The sequence below is a fragment of the Phoca vitulina genome, unplaced genomic scaffold (assembly GCF_004348235.1).
Source record: "Phoca vitulina isolate PV1807 unplaced genomic scaffold, GSC_HSeal_1.0 scaffold25, whole genome shotgun sequence".
In the NCBI taxonomy this organism is placed as follows: domain Eukaryota; kingdom Metazoa; phylum Chordata; class Mammalia; order Carnivora; family Phocidae; genus Phoca; species Phoca vitulina.
In genome coordinates, this window is record NW_022589728.1 from 16,443,364 (window position 1) to 16,465,531 (window position 22,168).

The window sequence follows — 22,168 nt, forward strand, 5'->3', positions numbered from 1 at the left end:
TATTGGTTCATAAAATTGATAAGTCTGGTAACAGATTAGCTTCAAGACTGGCTCAATTCAGAAGCTCAAATGAGTCATCAGAATTTAATCTCTAATTTAGTTCTCCTTTCCTCTGTGTTTTGGGCATCATTCTCTGGCAAATTCTAACCTTTTGAATGCAAGATGGTTCCTGACTCTTTAGTTCCTGCCTTCTCACATTTAATTACAGCAAAATAGAGGAAGCCTGTTTTCTAGTGTCCCATGAAAAGCCTTGAGACTTATTCTAATTGGATAAGTTTAGGACTAATGTTTGCCCCTGAATTATTCAATATAGCCAGAGATGGGCACATCCACTATGGAGCCAGGGCAATACCTTATGCAGAGGTGTCAGATTATCTGTCAGCAATATAGCACCATTTTCCCTCTTGTATGTTCTCCCCCTTATCGCAGATTTGGAAGCTTGGGAGCTACTTTGCTTTGCAAGGCTCCAAGTTGGGTTCTAACAGTGAGAGAACTAGCCTGAGATTTGAAAGTCAAGGGAAATACAAAGCATCATTTCTCCTGGGGCAGTGACAGGTGGGTGTGTGTGGGCTTTGGCAGTGGGTGGTTGTGAGGTTTTGATGGTAGCTTCCAGGCATCTTCCTGCAAATCACTAAACTTTGATGCTGCAAGTAGTTGAGATCATTGCCAGAATTTCTGTGACTGTGGCATTTTTTTATTTCCTGCTCATGAGCGACAGTTTCCCTGATCCTTAGCCCCCCCGCTTCTTTCACTGGTTTCATAAGCCTCTAATTCCTGTATTATATCCTTCCTGCTTGAAGTTCCTAGACTGGTTTCTGATTTCTGATTCATCTGTTCAGAGGAGCTGATGAGGGTGAAGGGGTGACACATCTGCAAACCAAATCTTGATTTGTAAAGAAGTAGGAGAATGAGTGGCAAAGAAGTGGAAACAAAGGTTCACTCTACTTCCCTTCAGTAGCATCATCCTAACATTCTTGAAATCACAGGAATTGCTCTTTCAAAACACCTTAATTGCATGGATTAAAAAACTATAGCAGTTTCCATTGTTTACCAAACTTGAAAGAGAGATTTCAGCCTGTCCTTCCTGGCCCTTCATAATCAGGTCACACTTCTCTTTTTCACCCTAGCATTTACCATCCTTCCACATGCCCCACAGAAGAAATTAAAGAGACTAGATTCTACTCTTGGAACACACCCTAAGCTTCCCTGCCTCCAGGCCTTCCTTCCTGTCATTCTTCCCACCTAGCCTCTTAGTTTAAGGATTTTACAAACCCCATATCTTCTTTTCACATGTCCCTCAAACCTCACCTTATCCTTTCAAATCTTCCTCCTTGTCTTTTTCTTCCTCTTCCTACTCTTCACCAGCAAGGTTAACACTTAGAGAGCACTTACCACGTGACAGACAGCATACTAGCTCTTCACATCCCATAAACTGAGTTCATCCCAGGTTGTTGGGGCTATTGTTAGCCCCAATGTATACGCGAGGAGCCTGAGGCTTAGAGAGGTTGTATCCTTGCTGCAACTGCCAGTGACAAGTGGCAAGACTATCACTCAAATCCAGGTCCATCACTCCTAGTCAGAGAAACCCCCTTCTTCCCTGAAGGGTCTCATCGAATTTATGTTCTACCTTGAATATGAAAAATATAAATGAGTCAGTACATTTTCCAAGGTATTTTGCCCAAAGGACTGACGAGAGGCCCTCGGGCTGCAAAACTGGGATACTTGGCCACTTGCCACCCATACCTCCCTATCACTAAGGAGCTTCCTCTGGCATGACTTTTCAGCCTGCTTTGTATCTCCAAGGCACCCATCTCCTCTCCACCCAGGCCTCTTCTCCCTCCACGTCCATTGTCCTGGCATCTGATAACACTTTCTTCAGACAACATCACATGTGCCTGACACATGAATTTTTTATGTAAAATATATGGAATATCAGTGTGTTATTAACTTTTTAACAGACAGCATATCTGAGCCAAACATTGTCAGGTGAATCTGCTGTTTTGATATTTGACCAAGGACTTCCTTTCAACATAGTTATCATGTCAGATTCTTGGCCGAGGCCTCCTTAGATCTAAAAATCCAAAGCAAATTTTAAGAATGGATCAGCACTACATGAAGTCTATCAAGTTCACTCTTGTACTGTTACTGCTGGCTCATGGCTTTAAAATAATGATATAATTGAGTACAGGTAATGAAATACAGTGTTATTCCTACATAGTGTTATTTGACCACCAAAATCCATTTGACACCTCTGCCTGGACATGTGACTTCCCCAATCAGCAGTGCATTTTCCAGTCTGCATTGGTAAATTAGAATATGAGCAGAAGTGATGTGTGCAACACCCTTATCACTTTCTTAAGAGGTGATCCTTTGCCCTGCATTTATTTTCTTTATGTTTCCTGTGAACTGAAACACAGAGGTGCTGCCTGAAACCCAGGGACAAGGGCAAGCTGTACCCCAACCAGGACAGCTCATTTTGGGGCATTTATATGGTCTTATAAAAGAGAAAAATAAACCTCTATTTTCTCTCAGCCACTTTAATTTAGATCTTCTTTGTTTAGAGATTTCTTTAGAGGCTAAGCATCACCCTAGCTAACAGTAATACACATGGGCTTCAAACAAAGCAGAGAATTGTGCTCCCTTACACTGAAATCCAGTGTAATCTCCTATAACATACAGTCGACCTTCATTATCTGCAGATTCTCTATTTGCAAATTCATCTGTTCACTGAACTTCATGTGTAACCGCAAAATCAATACTGTGGCTCTTTGACAACCACTGAAGAACATAAGCAGAGTGGAGCAAAACCTGAGTTGCCCAGCTTGGCCATCTCCCACTGAGGCTGTATAAGGCAATGCTCTGCCTTCTTGTTTCAGCTCTCACACTATAAACAAGTATCTTTTTCATAGTATATTGAGTGCCATCCATGTTTTTCACATTTTGTGCTTTTTGGTGGGAATTCCACTGTTTGAGATTGAAATTAAAATTCCACTGCCTGCAAACATTATGCTGCATTGCTGTCTAGTGCTGCTAAGCACAGAAAGGTTGGAGGTACCTCACAGAGACAATGCGGGTGTTGGATGAGCTTCCTGTAGACATGAGTTATAGTGCTAATTGTCCTGAGTTCAATGTTAATGAATCAACAACATGTATTAAATATATGTACCTTTGAACAGAAACGCATGTAAACAAAGCTGCATATGACTGGTTGATAAAAAGTTGTAACCAGAAGCTTGAGGGAACCTAACCCACTATTTCCCCCAAGAGTAATGGTTCAGTATTCAGTAATTCAGCATTCATGGCCACTTAGAACCTAACTATCAAAAAAAATAAAAAGGAGAACTGACTGTGTTTAATAGCCTTGCTTCTTATATTAGTAGCATCATGTGGTCCCATTCTAAGTGACACTTGCAGGTAAATGAAAACAAAAAAACAAAAACAAAAACAAAAAAACCTACCAGCTTTACTTCTACACATGGTGGCAAAGGGGAGGGATACTAATTAACAGTAAATAAAAAGCTTGTTTGCCTCCATTATAGATTTTTTTGAGCAGTAAGACTGAGAATATAAATCAGGCACAGCCATCTTACCCTCTCCAACATACTCGTGATAGAGAAATGTAATCAAGAAGAACACCAGGAGCCATACAGCTCAATACTTTCTTAATTCAGAGGAGGAAACCAATGCCCAGATGTCTAGGACCACACTACTGACTAGCTGGTACTAATGCAGGGCAAAACCCCAGGTCTCCCAGCTCCCAAACCAGGTCTGCACAAGGCTTGCTAGGTAAGGTCATGGGAAGAGAATTGATTCTTTTGGTGCAATGAAACAAGTAGACAAACCGAGCACTGGAAGGAGGGAAAGTTGGACAGAAAGCCAGGACCATTTGATTCTAGGTTCCCATGTTCCTGACAGTCAAGCTCTAACCTCCTATTTGAAATCAAGAAACAGTCCTGACTATGTCAGACTCTGAACTACTGTTGTGTCCCTGCATTTGACTGTTTCTCAAGTGATGAGTTTATTTCTCCAAAGAATAAGAACTCTATGTTATTTTTTCCCTTAAAGATTTTATTTATTTGAGAGAGAGAGACAGAGAGAGAGAGCAAGTGGGAGGGGCAGAGGGGGAAGGAGAGGGAGAAAGAATCTGAAGCAGACTCCACACCGAGTGTGGAGCCTGACGTGGGGCCTGATCCCATGACCCTGAGATCATGACCTGAGCCAAAATCAAGTCAGACACCTCACCAACTGAGCCACCCAGGAGTCCCAAGAGTTCTATGTTTTGAATTGAGTTAGATGCCTGGCCCTGAGCTCTCATTCCCATCCTGTTTTGATCATATAATTTTGGCATTCTTTAAGTGGCCTAGTTTTAAGGGCCCAAACCTCTTCCTGCAATATTGTCACTTGCCCCATCATCATTAAGTACTTATCACATCTAAACAGTAATTTCTTGATTGTAAAATATTCTATGGTCTTCTTTTTTTTAACTTCTGAAGCATAGTTATTTGATATATAGATTTTTCCAAAATGACTCTCTATCAGGATGTGTAAGGGTACTCATCTGGTTAAAAGAAAAAAATGTATATTCCTGAAGATCAAACCAAAGCCTCCCAACTGCGTTACCTGTGATGGGTGGGTGGGTCAGGAGGCCTGAGAAGGTAAGTTCCCAGAGGACAAGAAACTAAACATCGAGCACCAACTACACACAACTAATATTGTGTGGGGATTTTAAAAAAATACATATTAGCCTGCATTGTGACTTCAGCATGCTGAAACAATGTCTGCACAATGCCAAAAACATCCAGATGGATGTGGAGAATTCAGCCGCCACCACATGCTTCATCTGCACCGATGTCTTATGGAAACAGCCAGCACAGATCTCTGGGGCCTGGAACAGTTGCCGGGCAAGAAGCCAGAGGGGAGAAATATTGCCAATATATGTTTAAATTAAATTAATTAACATTTATATAACTCTCTACATTGTATAAGGAACTTCTATCAAATATAGTGTCTCATTTAATCAGAACAACCGCCTTATAAATTAGCTATTATTATTTGCCGTACTTCACAGATAAAAAATCTAAGCCTTAAAAAAAATTTAGATCACACGGTTACTAAAGAGTGGAGCCAGGACTTGAACCCTTATCATGGAGTCTATAATAATGATTGAGGACTTACTGTGTGCCAAGAACTTCTGACACCAATGAAATCATATCCTTGTACTGTAATTAATGTCCTCTACATAGATATGCTATCAGAGAGGGAAGGCAAACATAAATATTTCATATTGCATTTTACACCTGGATTTCATATATCTAGACATCTATCTATATACATATTATATCTATCTGCTATATATGTGCATGCGTGTGTGTGTGTGTGTGTGTATATGTTCACTTTATGTTCCTACAAAGTAGTAGGAAACAAAAAAGAAATGCAACAGAAATGGAAGGATAAATTGGATCTATTTGAAATTCAGTGGATTTGCTCTGTGAGGCCCTAATTATCACAAACATTAGCCCAGACAGGTTTCACATACCTTCTTAGACTATCCACACCTAACAAGGCATATGCTTCAGTGAAGACAGACAATAATAATCCAATATGTTTGTAAGATTCACAAGTTGACAACGTGGGGCAAGTTGCCAATTTTGCATTCCTGAAAATTATTCTAAGTAATGGCCCTAGTTTGATGGTATTATGTTCCAGAAAGAGTTTATTCTTGTTTCTAGAACCATCCAGATCAACACAATTCTGTTTGCACTTTTTTTCACCAATATATTTTTATTCACCTCTTGGTCCTCATCTTGGTCATACATATCCATGACAGTAACTTGATTTTAGGGGCAAAAAAAGAAATGCATGGAAATGCAGCACTGAGTTTGGAGTCACCAGTTTCTACAGGTTAAAAAGAGGAGAACCAAAGTTCCCTTCAGAAAATAAAGGAACGTGGTATCACATGAGAGACAGACACCACAGCCATGTACAATGAGTCTCTGAAGTTTCCTGGTGACTAGGAGATAAAAACAGGTGGATGTGTGAAGGATGCGGCCATTTACACGGGTCTGAGACAAATGCAACTTCCTACAGCCTCATTCCTCAGTCAGATCTCATATTCAGGGCAGCAGGTTTTTCTAGAACATTAGTCTCCCCCAGTTATACTTCCACCCACTGTGAGATGAGTTTTGATGCCAATCAGATATTCACAGATGTCTGCACTCAAACCGCTGCCTGGACTTCTAAATTCCACCTATTCAACAGGTTCAGAAAAATGCAAGATTGTAAGTTACATCTAAGCAGACAGATTTGGGGATGATTATGTCCCTCCTATGCTGCAAACTATATAACTCAATAAGAACATATGATTCATGCCCTATTTACACAAGCATTATATTTTCAGTATCCAACATAACATGAATTATGCATGTTAGAATTTCATAACTTTATATAATCCTGCACATGAAATAGGTGCCCTAGGCTCTTCTTAGAGTTACATCTACAAAAGATTTCAATGGTAAACACTATGATCATCTTACATACTGTAAAAACACAATGTTTCACATTAGAGGTCAGCAAACTTTGGCCAATGGGCCAAATACTGCCTGCAGTTCATTTTTGTATGGTTCAGGAGCTAAAAATGGTTTTAAGAGTTTTAAATAATTGTGGTTTTTTTAATCCGAAAAAAAAAACTCACAAGAAAGTAAACAGAATCAAATAAAACCATACAACAGAGAGACCATGTATGGCCTGCAAAGCCAAAAATATTTACCACCTGGTCCTCTACAGAAAAAGTTGGGCAACCTATTTTAAATGATGAGCTGCAAATAAAACTATTTCATTTATTTACTGTCTTTTCTTTCTTTCTTTATTGGATTTATGTGTTTGATTTTGTTTATTTGATTTAATGAGGTATAATAATACCACATACTCGAGTTTTGATCTCTTACTGTTGACGTGCTTTGTAGACAACTCTGAGATCGCACTCGAACGTGGCAGAAGGGATGCTATTATCAATTAATGAAGCCTCCATAGATGTAGGAGGGTGAAATGGGGGTATAAGCCCACAAATTGCCCTCCTTGCCTTGGGAGAGATTTTTAAAGTGTCGTTATATTTATATATGCAATTAAATATGCAGGGGTAAGAAACAAATACGTTAACAATGCAAGCCTCCATGAGCAAAAGCCAGCTTTCGCCTGGAATACATCGTGCCACATGTTCACTGCGTGACTGAAATTAGCTTTGCAGAGCTGCATATATTAAATGCTTGCACCCAGAAATTCAGGTCATTTTTTTCAACCGGGCATCTCCACAAGTGTGGGTTGTAGCTTAGGTACTCTAGAACCCCAGAGACTCTACCCTTGAGCTTTACAATCAAGCACTTAGATCATTTTAGCAAATATTCATAAATACTGGAGGAGTGTTACAATAGCCAAGGATGGCCTGGCTGACTGCTTCCTTATAGCAGATTACACATTTTCATGTGCCAATTCTCTTCCTCTACCTGTGGAGGAAGGGAATCCAAACTCCAAAGAGGAAGGCCACTTCCTGGGTCTGCGGTTATAGGTGGAGGCCCGTAAGTAAATCCCCTTTCTCTATGACAAGGACATAAGCTAGAAGCGCAACCTCACTGTCATACTTCAGTTTCAAAAGCACAACATGGTATATTTCTGTGGCATTGCTTCAAAATGTATTACCTCATCAATTCATTTCTGAAAAAGTCAAAATAGTGGAGGCAGTCTATTTTGCCAACATTTTGAATCAAAGCTGTTTTGAGTTCTTCAGGCACCAGAAAGCAGCCTTACTTAATGAGCTGCATCCTCTTCCAGCATTGGTGCAGCTTTTGGGTTCAGAACTGAACATCACCTATCTATTCATTTGTTCCATTCATTCAATAAATACTAATTCGTATTAAGAATGGGCTAGCTGTCAGATACTCTGTTCAGCTTTGGAGACACAGAGTGATCAGAGCACAGTCCCTGGACTCAAAATCTAGGAGGAGAGGTAGATGAGTAAGCAAGCCATTAAGGGGCAGCATAAGTGTTGCCAGAGGAAAAGCTTACATTTCTGGGAGAACACATAGGAGGGAGGAGCACTTAGCCCATACCCATGCAGACAGGGAGTCAGGAAAGGCTTTCTGGGGGAATGGAGACCTCTGCTGAACTTCGTAAGCTGAGAAATGGGACAATATGACATGACTTGCACCAGTATCACATGTTCTGGGCACAAAATGCATAGGACATTCTGGGTCTCCAGCGAGCAGCAGGAACAACAAGGGGGGCAGGACACACACGAGATGGCTCAGGGTAGGCCAGCTGTGGCACAGGGACTGGGCGCCATCTTTAGTGCCAATCAACTTAATGGCGCACTGTGTGTTCTCTCCTCGAGAGACCTGTATTTAGAGCTGGGACATAAAGACTGTAACATAAAGATCTAAAACATGACTATCAGAAGTGCTGGGGAGAGTATCTGTTCCAAGGACTCCTATATTAGTTTGCTAGGGTAGCCATGATAAAGTATCACACACCTGGTCCCTGCAACAACAGAAATGTCTTGTCTCACAGTTCTGGAATCTAGAAATCCAAAATTGAGACTCTGGCAGGGTTGGTCCCTTCTGAGGGCTGTGAGGGGCAATCTGTCCCATGTCTCTGCCCTCACTTCTGGTGTTTGCCAGCAATCTTTGGCATTCCTTGTAGATGGTGTGCTCCTTTGTCTCCACATGACTTTCCCTCTGTAGATGTCTTTTTCTCTTCCCGTGACACTCTTTTTATAAGGACATCAGTCATAGGGGATCAGACACCCACCCTACTCCAGTATGACCTCATTTTAACTAATCACATTGGCAATGACCTTATTTCCAAATAAGGCCACAACCTGATGTATTGGAGGTGAAAACATCCATATACAAATGAGGGGAAGGTACATTCAACCCATAACACCCTCATTTAAGACAGAGTAGGCGAACTTCCCTTCTGCTTCTCTCCACAAAGCAGCAGCAACAGTGACAACCCAAGGACACTTACAAGCGGAAGGGGTGGGATCAAGCCCTCAAAGCCGGGACCTCATGGGCCGGGGGAACTATGGGGAAAAAGCCCAGGACAAGGATAAAAGTCTCTGTCTTCCATCTTCAAGCCCCTAAGTGATCATTTCCTCCACCTTGGCATTTTACCTGTCCTAGGTACTAGATCACAAAAAAAAAAAAAATCACGAGGCTCCCTGGAGGTGAGTACATCCCGATGAATCCCATACCGGGCAACGAGGTCAGCTAGCCCTCCTTCACCATGCAAAGCAGGCTGTCTTAGCTGCTGTCAGGTCAGGAGGCACAAGGCTGGACCCTGGAAGCAGAGCCTCCAGGCTATGTGAGGATGGGAAAGGAGGACAGGGGAGGAGGGAGAAGAGTGGAGAAGAGTGGAGGTCATCCGGTCCTGTCCTGTTTGAAACGCCGGAGCCCACGGCCGAAGGTTATTTTAGAATTCGGTGTGTCACAGCAGTAGAGCATCACCTGCCTGCAGCCTCCCTCCCACCAGTGGGGGAATTAGGCTAATTACGTCTCCAGGCAGGTATTCCCCTAGTTTTAGGGTAACAGAGACATAAGTAGGAAAGTTGCTGTGGAAAGGATACTGTGGGCCGTGCTGGCCGTGACAGGATGGCAGGTTAGCAATGAACGTGTGCCCCAAAGACCTGTGCTCCCCACAGCCCTTGCGTTCCTTCCTCTGAACGAGCTCTAGAAGAAGCAGGACAGAGGAGACCTCCCATGGGGTCACTGAGGAGGCATGCATGTCACAGGCATCGGCTCACCTAATGCCAAGCTCCTTGTTTTACAGGTGGGGAAACTAAGGACTCAGCACACGTGGAGACGTGCTCCATTCCCCCAGGGGGAGAATAACAATAAGCCCTACCACCAAACTTTCCATTTCAAGCTCTTTTCACAACATCCTTCTACCTCAAATTGCTGGCCAGCCGGTATGGGTTCCCTAGGGCTGCCATAGAAAAGTGCCACAGACCAGGTAGCTGCAATGCCCAGAACGTTATTTTCTCAAAATTCTGGAGACTAAATGTTTGAAATGAAGGTGTCAGCAGAGTTGGTTTATTCTGAAGCCTCTCTCCTTGGCTTGTGGACGTCTCTTCTCCCTGTGTCTGCACATGGGCTTTCTTCTGTGCCTGTCTATGTCCAAATGTCTTCTTCCTATAAAGACAGCCATCATATGGGATTAAGGCCCAACATAATGACCTCATTTTAACTTGATTACCTTTTTCAAGGTTCTATCTCCAGAAACAGTCATGTTCTGAGATACTGGGAATTAGGGTCTCAACATATGAGCTTGGGGGGACACAATTCGGTGGTAACCCTCCCCCAGAGCCTCTCCTCAGGAGTTCCTGCTCCATACTTTGCTCTGCTGGTGACCCTGCCGCTCTGATAAAAGCTGCCTGGACCAGGGCCACTGAGCTCCCGGTTCCTTCTCCTGGAAGCCCAGCAGTCCTAAAGGTGTTCATTGTGACAGCTCTGCCAGTGTGGACAATGGGCTGGCCCAATTCAGGCTCTTTGGGGCAGTTTGAACTCAACACATGGGGAGAAACACAGCAGGACCCTAGTGAAGCAGAAGCAAAAGGAGCAGGCACAGCGAAGCTAAGCCTACAGAATGGTGAGCTCTAGGTAGAACCACATCTCCTGCCGCTGCTCAAGAGAGGAAAAACTCTGGATAGCAGAGCCAGGCCTGACTCTAGATGCACTCCCAATAACCACACTGCTCAGCCCTGGTAAGGTCCCCAAGCTGTGCCTGGGTTTGGAAGCTGCCAGCATAGGCTATTCCTTATTTCCAGGGGGGTGACTTGATGTTAAAAGCAATCAACAAGTCAATGTAACCAATATCTGAAATAACCATGGTAAGCCAAAAGAATCCTACCCTTTTTTTCTTCTCTGTCTAGGAAATGCATGTTACCTACAGATGAAAAAAAAACAAACAAAAGAACCAAAAGAAGGGGGCCTGGGTGGCTTAGTTGGTTAAGCGACTGCCTTCGGCTCAGGTCATGATCCTGGAGTCCCTGGATCGAGTCCCGCATCGGGCTCCCTGCTCGGCAGGGTGTCTGCTTCTCCCTCTGACCCTCCCCCCTCTCATGCTCTCTCTCTCATTCTCTCTCTCTCAAATAAATAAATAAAATCTTTAAAAAAAAAAAAAGAACCAAAAGAAAACCTCCAACATATGTTTTCTTTCTTTTTTTTTTTTAAGATTTTATTTATTTATTTGACAGAAAGAGAGATAGCGAGAGCGGGAACACAAGCAGGGGGAGTGGGAGAGGGAGAAGCAGGCTCCCTGCCAAGCAGGAAGCCCGATGCGGGGCTCAATCCCAGGACTCTGGGATCACGACCTGAGCCGAAGGCAGATGCTTAATGACTGAGCCACCCAGGTGCCCTCCAACATATGTTTTCTTTCTTTCTGTGAGACTATGGAAGTCATGAAGGATTGAAACAGAGTTGAAATGATCCTGCTGTTCCCTAAAACAAGAATAAAAGGGAAGCAAGGGCCTGGGGAAACAGTCTATGAGGACCACACAGTAGCAGACTGCATTCTTTCTATCTGTATTCTGAGTTGTGTATAAGATAAATCTGATTTCAAATGCAATGGGAAGAAGAAAGAATGGTGAATCCATTCAGCAAACCCACCACGAATGTCCTGCCTGCAGTTATATCCCTGGCTGCCCTTTTGAGAACACTTCAAAACAAAGAAATTTCAAGAATCTCACATCATTTATCCCATTTTTTTTCTAGGTCATTTACATGGCGGCTGATCACCTGTCAGCCCTTTTCATGATAGGTTTTTAAGCAGTTAGATTCCACCCTTTGCCATTACATTGGAAGGAATGATTTTTTTTTTTTTTTTACCTCTTTATATCTTTCCCTTTTCGATTAAGCTGTCTGTTCCTTTGCTTGTCTCCTTTATTCCACTCTAGGCTTACTTCAATTTGTCTTTATCTTTCTGATAGTCATGATCCCCAAGACACTACAAGATTTCAGAGTCATTAGTTGCAAGCCCCTCTGGGGTAGAAATTAAGCTCCTGATTTTTGTTCTATTTCCCCACTGTGTCTTTGTGGGGCCCCTCACACAGGAGGCAGGAAACAAATGTTTCCTGACTCATTCCTTTATTCAGACTATTTCTCCCCCAGGCCAGTGGGACTGTTCACATATCTTACAAGGAAAGACGAAGATTCTGGATCTCTCTTACCTTCTAAATAATGGTTAGTTACATCATATTGTAATATCCCTCCATTGACCTGAAGCCAATTTACTTCTCATCCCTGAGTTATTCCATCAGCTCTGGAAAAATCCAGATTTGTAACATAAACTCTTCTCTGACCCTACATTTGCTCAGTTGCCAGTGGAGGGATTGGAAGTTGGCCAGAAAAAGCTTCTTAACCTTGGCACTTCCTCCCCCCGGCAACTTAGAGATCCCTGGACCAAGGCTTCCTTTGTAGAATTAAGAATTTCTTGCCACGAGATGCCCCAGAAGGCTTCGGTGGCAAAACCACAGTGACAACAACTGATGAGGACGCTGCAGAGTTAGCTGAGCAAATACATACTGTGTTTCCTATGGGAAAGGGCTGGGGGGAGGGGGAGAAGCCTGTGTAGATTCAAAAAAAAAAAAAGGTGACTTTTTCTAATCACGCCTAAGTATCCCTTTTTTGTAAAACAGTTGAGCTGTTAACTTCTATGCTAAGGCACGTATGCACTTTGGAAAGGTAATTTGAAAGCGAGTTGAGCCATGACAAATAGGGACAGCTGGCCTAATTGAATCATTTGATCTAAGACAGCTCAACTTGGTTATCCTCACTACAGCCCACACTGATATTAGCGAGTGAATCATTAGCCATGAAATCATGTCGACTTTCCCGACTGCAGCGTTCTTGACATGACAGGATCGCGGTCTGCCTTTCATTAGAGCCCCAGTAAGTTCTTTCGTCTGTCAGGAAAACAACAAAGCAGCTTGGAAAACTTTTAGGCTCTGCTTCAGAAAGTCATTTGCTCCAACATGCCACATAGAGCATTTCAAAGAAAGGGCATGAGTTAGCTATGGGCGCAAGCTAGGTGCACCTAAGCAAGTTCCGCCAGGCTGGATGCACTGGAGCCTCTCCAGCATCCACACGTGCAGTTAAAATGCAAGAGCAGCTTCATTTTGTAAGCACCAGTTTGTGGTCACTTGGGAAAGTGGGCTGTAAATGGAGTAATGATAAACACTTTAACACTTGACTCACAGACATCCCTAATGGGAGTCTTCATGTATAGAGGACATTCCTGCCATCTTTAATTTAGTTTTTGCAAAAGGAAGGAAAGGGGTAAGTCCCTCTTTTTGCAGGATTTGTCAGAAGTGGTGAGACATTTAAGAGAGCTCAAATGGAGGGACCAGTTCATTAAAATGTGGATCAAGCCTTGGGTCCTTACAGCACTCAAGCCTTATCCCTAACTTGGCCCCTCACAGCGAGACTCCTTCTTTAGGTCTCCCTCTCAAAACTGCATCTGAGGATGCACTGGTCTCAATTCTCCCCCACAGGCAGACACTGGGACAAGGGCTTGTAATGATCAGGAGGAGTGAGACAGAGCAGAGAAAGCCAACACAAGATGCATCAGCCTTGGCTTCAAGCAACTCTGCTTGATCTTACGGAGCCTTCTGAGGGGCCTATGAAAGGCATTTCAGAACTGTCTGCAAGGGGAAGAAAGGAGTAAGCACTTACTCACTAGCTCCTGCTCCCCGTTGGTCAGAGAATTAACTCCTTGCACTTTCGGGTTACACGTGTGTGAGTTATGAGCACTTTCCTTGGCCGTCTCCCACGACGCATCAACAACGCCCAGGACAATGCAGCAAATCAAAGCACCACCCTACTGTTGTTGCACAAGCCTTACCAAAGCCTGCCTAAAACTGATCTCTCTGCCTAAGAGATGGGCCAGTAAGATTCTGAAGAAACTGTACTGATAAGAAAGATCAGAAACAGAAGTGTAATTTGGATGCAGTTCATGATAGAGAAAAAGTACACAAATGGACACATTCAAAAATTTCCAAAGAAGTCCGAGTAAACAACGACATTTGCAGACAACTTTTATGCCGAAAATGACGTGAGATTTAGAATGGAATATACCAAGACCAAGAAACAACTGATATGGTTCACTTACACAGCTGTCTAAACAGTAGGTGAATCTGAAAAGCAATGGCAAAAGTTGTGTAAAATGAATGTTGAGTTGGAAGGCACCCCAATACTGTCGGGGTGCATGTAATGGGTACAATAATCAATCTGAATCACAAGATTTCAGAGCTGGAAAGCAACTTGGAAGTCATGTCCTCAAACCCCCTATTATTACAGAGGAGAAAATCAAGCAACTTCAGATTCCACTGCTAGGCAGTAGCAGAGTAGGTTCCTAAACTCAGACCTTTCTTCACTTGCCTGTGAACTTGGCCCACGAGACCAGTTTCACCATCTGATGGGAGCATGCCACACCAAGTAAGAGTGATTGGACATCCAGAGTGGGTCATTTTGTAAACCCCACCCCAAAAATATTTTCACAGTAACCATGACATGAAACAAATAAAGGTAACAGCCAGAAAAGAACTGTAGACAATTAAAAAAAAATTTAATGTACTGCATAAATGTAATTTTGCCAGGGAAAAATTAAAAATTTTAATTAAAACAAATATAGTACAAAAAAAAAAAAGCAAGCACAATTATTTATCCAATGGTTTTTAAATATACCTAACAGTTTGAACTTTTATCCACTGGCTACAGTTTCATATAACAGTATTTTATGAAAATCATTGTCCAGTAGCTAATTTGTAAATTTTAATAAATTAAAATGTCTGGGGTGCCTGGTTGGCTCAGTCGGAAGAACAGGCGAATCTTGACTTCAGGGTCATGAGTTCAAGCCCCATGTTGGGTGTAGAGATAACTAAAATAAATAAATAAATAAATAAACTAAAAATAAAATAATAAAATCAAATGTCTTTAAAAGGTACAATTTAGGAATTATTAAATAGCCACTTATGTAACTTTTTATTTTCTTGATTTTTAAATAATTTTAAAGCAATTCATTTTAAAATAATATATTTTAATTTTAAATGCATTTCAGATTCAGTGAAATATTTCATGCAGAGCTAAATTTGCCTTTATCAACAAAAATCTATACTTACCTTTTGCACTCGGTTTTACTGTTTTAAGTTGTAAATAGGAATAAAAATCCCAAATTGTCACAAAGAATGACAGAATTGAAGAAACGCAAGTTCTCTTTCTACATCTTCACAATCACTACACTGCCATTTATTTCTCTTTTTTTTTAAAGATTTATTTATTTATTTATTTATTTATTTATTTATTTACTTTAGAGAGAGAAAGAGTGCAAGCATGAGCAGGGAAATGGGCAGAGGGGGAGGGAGAGGGACAGGCAGACTCTGCACTGAGCGCAGAGCCCATTGGGGGACCCTTAACCCACAACCCTGAGATCATGACCCAAGCCAAAATCAAGAGTTAAGTGCTCAACCAACTGAGCCACCCAGGCGCCCCAACACTATCATTTCTTTCTAATCTACTGTTTAAACTCAGGAATATGTCACACCGTAGGGACCAGCATACCTTCTACACCCACAGCAAGCTGGGACAATTCTGAACCAAAGGAACATTCTCCTGAGAGGAACACATAGTGTCCACATGTGTCGGGGCCAACTATATAACGAGGAATTCTTTAAATTAACTTTCATGTAGAATACTGTTTATTAAAGGATGAGGAAGAGCAATACGCTAATTTAATTATTATTTAAACTCGAGAGTAATCTCAACAATTGTTAGAACTCAGATCATAAGGTTTTTTTCAGAGAGCATTTTGTCACTGACATTGTTTAGAATTGCTGGCAAATGGTGACAATAAAAAGGCCAGCTTTTGGTCAGTTTTGTAATTGTTCTTGAATGCTGCACAGATGATTCACCTCTTACTGCATGCCCCTGATGGCCACTCCATATAGGAGCACTGTTCTTGAGCAATGTTACTGATGTGGATGACGACAGGCTGGCTCTGGTTTAAGAGCACAGGATCCAGCAGAGTGCATGCCAAGGGTCTGTTGTCAGGACAGACCCTGTTTCGTCTCCTGCAGTCTCTCTTCTTTATGCTCATGATCTGAGATAATGACAGAGCTTTATTTCCCTGTCACCTATTTCTGAGCCTTCACTTTAGCCATTTTTTCTATCAAAAAATTTCTTCCATAAAGGGTTTTTATCTTTTAGCATGTTCACAGTGTAGAGACAAAGATAAAGAAGCCAACCAGGACTCAGGACTTCAGCATTTAAACCATGACTTTTTTAAAAATCCCATGCATGCACACATGTGTAGAAACCACATGTCAATGCTCCATAGCCCTGCTCATGTTTAAAAATTAATTAGATTTAATCAGGTCAACTCAACCATGTCCATAGTAATGGACTAGGTGAGGCATAGCAAAATAATACTTTCTAATGATTAAAGTACCTGCATAGAGATGAAGAATCCAAGAAACAGATAGGATAAAAGATTATCCTATCGTCACAGAGCAATCAGTTGTAGACCCAGTTTCCTCATCCCCTGCTTAGATCCTTTCCCACTTAAAAGCCATGTTCCCTACATACATTACCTAGATTCCAGAGTAGGAAAATACCATTGCAATACATGAAGTTGTTCAGAGACAACTGACAGTGTGTGGTCAAATGCTACAATGACATCCCTGCACATCTAGGGAGGTAAAAGATGGCTGGAGATGTCAGGAAAGGGCCAGTAGAGAAGAGGAGGCTTGAGCTGGCCTTGGAAGCTCTTCAGGATGAAAGAAAATGGAGGAAGAATGGATCACTCCAACGGTCTGTCAGGAAAGACAGAGGATCCCCAACACATGAGTGAACCATGGCCAGCAAGTCACCTCACCCCCTCTGAGCCCATTTTATTCTCCCCTGCAGGAAGGGGCATAGTCGTAATGACATAGAGAAGTGTCATTCACCAGAATCCCTCATGAGTTGAGCCTGTATTATTAGAAAGAAATGCTTTGATAAGCAAGAACGGACTCATGCACCAAAGGCATTCCATTAACTGCTATGTGTAACATAAAAAGAACTTACTTTTTTTTTTTTTCTGAAATGAAAGGGGTACGAGAATGAGAAGGGGAAAAAAGAGGGAGAGGGTCAAAATGACAGAATGTGGTTATGACACATAATGTGACCCCCTTCTAATGACCTCTCAAAAGCTCATGGGAAAGCATACCAAAAAATTACAACGTGTTAAGTGTGATAGGATTTCTTATAGAAACCGGCAGGGGATAGAGTTCTGCCCAAGTGATCATCGGTAGAAAAAGATGTAGCATCAAGGATGTGGGAGTCAACTGGCTTCTATGCCACACTCTCTGAAGTCTCCATATTCATTGCCTAAGGCTGCCATAACAAATTACCATAAACTGAGTGGCTAAAACCAACAGAAAATTATTCTCTTACAGTTCTGGGAGTTAGAAGTCCAAAATCAAGGTATCAGCAGGGCCAGGCTGCCTTGGGGGAGAAGAATCTTTCCTTACCTCTTCCAGGTTCTGGTAGTTGCAGGCAATCTTTGGCATTCCTTGGCTTGTAAGAGCCTGACTGCAATCCCTGCTTCTGAAATCACATGGCCTTCTTTCTTGTGTGTCTCTAGGAGTCTCCAACTCTCTCTGCCCGTATAAGGACACCAGTCATTGGATTTAGGGCCCATTCTAATCCAGTATGACCTTATCTTAACTTGAGTACAGCTGCAAAGACCCTATTTCCAAATAAGATCACAGTCTCAGGTACCAGGGTTAGGACTTCAAAGTATCTTTTTGAAGGACACATTCAACCCACAATAGACCCAGATATATCCCTGAATATTTTGTATTTGCTTTACTATGAGAAGCTTAAAGTAGCTATATAATAACTGGATCATTAACTGAACCTTTGGCTTCTCTTTGCTAGCCCAGAATAGTAGATCTGTGGAGAGTAGGATAGATTTGATGGATCCTTACAGCTTCCCTATTCTGGCAGTACTTAGAGAAGCATTAGGTTTAGGTGATAGTTTTCATGGATGATTCATCTGTATATAGGCACACAATGAATAGGCAAATAGTGCTTGGCCTTGCCTTAGAACTTTCCAGATATCTCTCTGGGCACATAGCATACATGAGGGCTTTCCTGCTCCATTTCACTTCTTGACTTTCTTCCTCCCATACCCATGTGGTTGAGGTCCGCTGATCCCAAGTATAGTTGGTACTTTAATGTTAATGATACAAAATCATCCACCTCATTATTTTACAATTATGAATGGATGCCAAAGTTGATCATACTTTTATTTCTTTATTGTAATTATTACAGATCCTAATCAAGGCCTTTCACAGAACTCCAAATTTAATATGTTGTCCAATGGCTTTCAGTCATATGCCTTTCTCCTTGACCTTAAAATTCTTCCAGCATCCCTCAACATCTTCTGTCCTTGGAAGAGTCTGATGAGCTTTAAGTGGTCTTAGATGCCTTGCCTATTTTCCCACATTCCCTTCCACCACTATTACTAATACTCTTTACAGATCCACCATTCTTGTCCACTTGTATTTAAGCCAGCCTGGAGCATTCTCAACATTCCCTTTATTTGGTATGTCCTTTGTACACGTGTAACTTGCTGTTTCAGTCTGTGCTATTAACTTTATCACACATTCACATTATTTCAATTGGGTTGTCAACCCCTTGAGGGCAGGATTCATGTCTTGTTCTTCTCTGCATGTTTTGTAACATTTATCATGGTGGCTAACATGTGGTAGTTGTTCAAAAAGTATGAATATCATTAAATTGAAGTTGGGAGGATTACCTTCCATCTTTTCAGGGCCTGAGCTCTCCTGAATCTTAGCATTGTAAAGGCCGTGACGCTCACAAAAAGACATGCATTTATAGCATCCTATTCATCTCAAAAGAAGAGAGTATGTATAAGGAGATGGTGTAATTCTTCCAGGAATGGGACAAAATTGTGCTAAAGATCTGGTGGTAAGGGAGAAACAGCATTGTCTCTGCCATGAGGAAATCGGGCTTGCAGAAGGAAACCACTTTGACGCACTCTTAAAATGCTGGAGCAGAGACACAGTTGTATGCAAAGTGAGATGCAAAGCTGCTGCTATTGCAATAAAATTGGGAAAATCCTACCACCAGATTGACCTCCCCTTTCATTTTGAAAGAGGACTATTATGCTCACCCTACCCTTTCTGGGCTCTTTGGCTGGCTTCCTCTTGCATCATTACAGGTCTGTCTGAAAAAGCAAACTTTTGAATTAAGATACTATAGACTGAATATTTGTTTTCCCCCAAAATTTGTACATTGAATCCTAAGGCCCAATGTAATGGTGGGGCCTTTGAGATATAATTAGGTCACCAAGGAGGAGCCCTCATGAATGGAATTAGTGCCTTATAAAAGAGCCTCCAGAGAGATCCTTTGCCCTATCCACCATGTAAGAACACTGCCAGAAGGTGCTGTCTATGAACCAGAATCTGGCAGAATCTTGATCTCGGACTCTCCAGCCTCCAGAACTGTAAGCAATAAATTTCTACTGAAACAGTAGAAAGCCCCCAACCTGTGGTATTTTGTTAGAGCTACAGGGACTAAGACACAAGGAGACCAGTAAGGCTTCCATACAAGCCCCTTTAAATGCCATGTCACTAACTAAAAGTTAGGAATAATGGAATCCTTGGCAATGCGATCAGTTGCTTTCAAATTTGTGATTTTGTTTCCATTTTTCACAATGCAAATACCACTCTGATTTTTCAGGGTTAATTGAACAATTTGGAAGAGAATGTGCCCACCTTTTCAAAGATGTCCAATGTTTTCCCCAAATATTTCCATTCTTTATTCTTCCCTGATTTACACATCATTTTCTCCTGAACAGACAGCGCACTGTGTGCCAGCTGGACCTGGACTGTAGTAGGTTTGTTTCCAAAGAAGGTTCATGTCCAGAGCATTGATAAAAGACCAAAGAAAATGGACCAGAAGAAGGTTTTTTGGGAATATTTGAAGTAAAACAGTCCAAATCTGGATTGTCATCATTATACAGTGGGAGGTGGAAAAGATTGTTAAGTGTCAAATGCATATACCCTGTATATACAAATTTGTTGCCAACCTAGAATTTCTATACCTCCATGTCTTTACCTACTACCACCTACAAGAAAGAAAGAAAGAGAAAGAAAGAGAGAGAGAGAGAGAGAAAGACAGAAGAAAGAAAGAAGAAAGAAAAGAAAGAAAGAAAGAAAGAAAGAAAGAAAGAAAGAAAGAAAGAAAGAAAGAGAAAGAAAGAAAGAAAGAAAGAAAGTTAACTTGCAATAATTTGGTTTAAAAAAGACCAAGTCGTCTAGTCAATCTTCACAGCATGTTATTATAAACATCACTAATGCTTTGTGATTAATAATGGAAGAATTTACCCTCACTCAACAACAAAATACTTGAAGCACTGTCAGTGAGTCACTTTTAAGTTGTCTGCTACCCAGTTCCTATTAAAAATCCTGCTGTTAAAAGTTATACAAACAAGCAAACAAGAAATCAAGTTACGCAGCTGCTCACCTCCCCTCACTTTACCCTTCAACCTCTGTGAACTATAACTAAGTCCTTCACAGACTTGCTTTCCCTGAGCTGCAGTTTTACAATAAGGGAAATCCATCCCAGTATCTATGATTGAAATCATATCGGGGGGAAGGACATGGTCCACTGTCCCATGTGGCTGCTCTGCCGATACAGTAGCCCCTCCTTATCCACGGTTTTGCTTCCCACGGTTTCAGTCTCCAGCGGGCAGCCAGGTCCAGAAGCAGATGGTCCTTGTTCTGACATACCAGAAACTCACAGCGGCCTCACGCTACGTCACGATGCCGACAGCATTCCCCTCACATCATCTCATCCCATAGGCATTTTATCATCTCAGGTCATCACAGGAAGAAGGTTGAATCCAGCGCGGTAAGATATTTTGAGAGAGGAGACCACATTCAAATAACTTTTATTACAGTAGATTGTTATTATCATTGTTCTGTTTTATTATTAGTTATTGCGGTTGATCTCTTACTCTGCCTAATTTATAAATTAAACTTTATCACAGGTATGAATGCATAGGGAAAAAACAGTAGAATATGTAGAGTTTGGTACTTTCTGCAGTTTCAGGCATCCACTGAGGGTCTTGGACCATACGCCCTGAGGTTTATAAGTGGGGGCTATGGTATTCTCCCATAAGTGATTTGCTTCAGAATTCACGGGAAAGAAAAACTTTGTTTCAGCTGGGGAAGTGGACTGGTGCCTATAATGAGAAGTCTGACTCCAGTTTTGATCTTTGATGGCTGACAGCTTTTAAGCCTCTCCCATCTCCCTCTTCCCCTTTTGTCCACAAATGAACAAGCTGATAACAAAGCCCCTTCTTTGGTGCCTGTGGGAGATGCACAGCACACAAGGATTCCAAAACCTTCCCCCAGGCCCAACTCCTAACAATAAAAACACAGGCCAGGCTCTTGCCCTCACTCTCTCCAGCTATTCCAATCTGTTTGAAGGAAGGACCCTGCTCTCCACTGAGACCTCGGTGATATAAGTAACAAATCTTTTCAGACCCTTAGGGAGTGTATGTGGTGCCATCAGTCTCAATGTCCCAAACAAATTTCAGGTGGGTGGGGGGTCCCTCCTGCTTTAGCAAGGGTGACTGTAACAGCTACCTTCTTTCTGAAGTGAGAACTAGATAATATACATCTCCCTTTTGATCTTGACCAATATAAATACCAAGTAATTACGGCAGGCCAATGTGGTCTGTGCATCTGTGGACCCCTCCAAGGCAGGCAGACGGGCATCTCATGGTTATGGACACGAACTCCCAGATCCAGGTGGGGCCCCCATCTCTGTGTATTCCTAGCACCCTAGACAAGGGAGTGTTCACCAGCCTGACTCTCCACTGGGCTGTAAACTCTGCAGGGCAGCTCTCCACCCGCAGTGTTTATCACAGGCTTCCCCTCAGCTAGCACAGGGCAGGCACTGAGCAAATACTTGATCAATGAATGACTGAAAGAATGAAATTTAGGGCGCCTGGGTGGCTGAGATGGTTAAGCGTCTGCCTTCGGCTCAGGTCATGTTCCCAGGGTCCTGGGATCGAGTCCCGCATCGGGCTCCCTGCTAGGCGGGGA

At 42.1% G+C, this 22,168-nt stretch overlaps 1 long non-coding RNA gene across 1 annotated transcript in view; it reads right to left on the reverse strand.

Moving 5' to 3' along the window:
- Nucleotides 1–10,072: 10,072 nt before the first annotated feature.
- LOC116643119 overlaps nucleotides 10,073–22,168 on the reverse strand; it is a 153,241-nt gene continuing 141,145 nt past the window's right edge. The window contains exon 4 of the long non-coding RNA XR_004301492.1: nucleotides 10,073–10,181. This is a non-coding gene — a long non-coding RNA (uncharacterized LOC116643119). The remainder of the gene's footprint in view (nucleotides 10,182–22,168) is intronic.